Here is a 2,500-nt window from a genome sequence, read left to right as displayed (position 1 = left end):
AAGTTCATTCTCTATCCTGACGCATGAGCCACAAACAACCAAACGAACAAACAAAGGGGGAAACTAACAATAGAGCTGTTGTGCCAAATGCTGGTGAACAATGAACACCTGTCGGTAGTAACAAAGCAGATCGTTGAACTAGCTCTCAAACCAACGAACTAGCTCTCAAACTAACTAGATCTCAAACAAACAAACCAGCTCTCGAGCAAAACAACTGGTTCTCAGACAAACGAATCAGCTCTAATACAAACAGACCAGCTCTCAAACAAACGAGCTGCTTCTTAAACAAGAGAACCAGCTCTAAGACAAGCGAACTGGCTCTCGAACAAACATACTAATTATCTCTCAAACAAGCGAACTATCTCTCTCTCAAACAAGAAACCCAGAGCTCTTTCAAAAAGCGAACCAGCTCTCAAACAAACGAACTAGCTAGCTCTCTCTCAAACAAGAAAACAAGCTCTCTCTCAAACAAGATAATTAGCGCTGTCTCAAACAATTAAACCAGCGCTCTTTCAAACAAGCGAACCAGCCCTCTAACAAACGAACTAGCTCTCTCATACAAGAAAACAGGCTCTCTCTCAAACAAGATAATTAGTGCTCTCTCAAACAAGAAACCCAGCGCTCTTTCAAACAAGCGAACCAGCTCTCAAACAAACGAACTAGCTAGCTCTCTCTCATACAAGAAAACAGACTCTCTCTCAAACAAGGTAATTAGCGCTCTCTCAAACAAGAAACCCAGCGCTCTTTCAAACAAGCGAGCCAGCTCTCAAACAAGAAAACTAGCTGTCTCTCAAACAAGAAACCCAGCGCTCTTTCAAACAAGCGAGCCAGCTCTCAAACAAACGAACTAGCTAGCTCTCTCTCATACAAGAAAACAGACTCTCTCTCAAACAAGGTAATTAGCGCTCTCTCAAACAAGAAACCCAGCGCTCTTTCAAACAAGCGAGCCAGCTCTCAAACAAGAAAACTAGCTGTCTCTCAAACAAGAAACCCAGCGCTCTTTCAAACAAGCGAGCCAGCTCTCAAACAAACGAACTAGCTAGCTCTCTCTCATACAAGAAAACAAGCTCTCTCTCAAACAAGATAATTAGCGCTGTCTCAAACAATTAAACCAGCGCTCTCTCAAACAAACGACCCAGCTCTCAAACAAACTAACTAGCTAGCTCTCTCTCTCATACAAGAAAACAAGCTTTCTCTCAAACAATTAAACCAGCGCTCTCTCAAACAAGCGAGCCAGTTCTCAAACAAACGAACTAGCTCTCTCTCAAACGATAAAACTAGCTCTCTCTCCAACAAACGACCCAGCTCTCAAACAAACGAACTAGCTCTCTCTCTCCCAAACAAGAAAACTAGCTCTCTCTCTCTCTCCAACAAACGACCCAGCTCTCAAACAAGCAAAACAACCTCGCTTGGACCCCGTATCTGTTTCCCAGGACCATGACCATCTCTCGCTCATGACTTGGCATCCGCACGCCACGTCTCCTATGACAAAGCGGCTCATGAAAGTCTTATGAAGCATCTGGCTAATCTTGACAATGGGTTTGTTTTTTGTTGTTATTGCGGGGTTTCCTTTGACTCGTTCGTTTGTTCGTTTGTTTGTTTTTGTTTTTCTGATGATCGTTGGATGTTTTTTTTTTTTTAATAGAGATGGAAATGTTATTAATATGTCTATTAAGAAATATTAGTTATCTTCGAAACCAAAAAAGGACAGCAATAATGATACTTATCATGGTGATGATGATAAAGATAATAATAGTGATAATGATAATGATAACACATGATGATGATGATAACGATAATATAAAAAGATATATTTATCTAAGCTATCACTGTCACTGGGAAGATAAAGATAATAATTTCAGTATTTTTATGAATATTGCTGTTATCATTAGTAGTAGCACTATTGGTAAAGTTATCTTGTCATTATTATTGATATTATTGTTATCATTAGTTGTAATATTTGCAGTATTGCCATTTTTGTTATCACCATCATTATTATCATCAATGTTACAGTAGTAGTAGTAGTAGTAAACACACAGCGACAATAATAATGATAATAATAATATATCATAATGAAGATGAAGATGGTAATTATCATAATAAAAATAATAAGAAAAAATAATGAGGATGAGAGTGATTATGATAGTAATAATAATAATAGAATTATCTTGATGAAAATGAAGATGAAGATAGTAATTATCATAAAATAATAACATTAAGAAAAAATAGTGAGGATAAGAGATGATAATGATGATAATAATGATAATAAAGCAAAATAAATGTACTATAAACGCGAACGATATCATTGGTGACAACTGCAATAGTAATAACGCCAATTTCATTATCATAACACTATCATTATCATCATGGTTATTCTCATCTTTACTATTATCCTCAACCATTATCAAAATCATCGGCGCCATCAAGCCACTGCTAATTGTCCCTAGCATTACAAACTTTGATATTTTTAAAACAGTGACGATAACCATTCCACCATCAA

At 37.1% G+C, this 2,500-nt stretch overlaps 1 protein-coding gene across 9 annotated transcripts in view; it reads right to left on the bottom strand.

The window, feature by feature from the left end:
• The window catches only part of Orct (Organic cation transporter), a 61,467-nt gene that overhangs the window by 9,975 nt on the left and 48,992 nt on the right, over positions 1–2,500 (bottom strand). The window lies entirely within an intron of this gene.

This window comes from Penaeus vannamei, chromosome 24, assembly GCF_042767895.1.
Source record: "Penaeus vannamei isolate JL-2024 chromosome 24, ASM4276789v1, whole genome shotgun sequence".
Classification (NCBI taxonomy): domain Eukaryota; kingdom Metazoa; phylum Arthropoda; class Malacostraca; order Decapoda; family Penaeidae; genus Penaeus; species Penaeus vannamei.
This window is presented reverse-complemented; position numbering and strand designations above follow the sequence as displayed.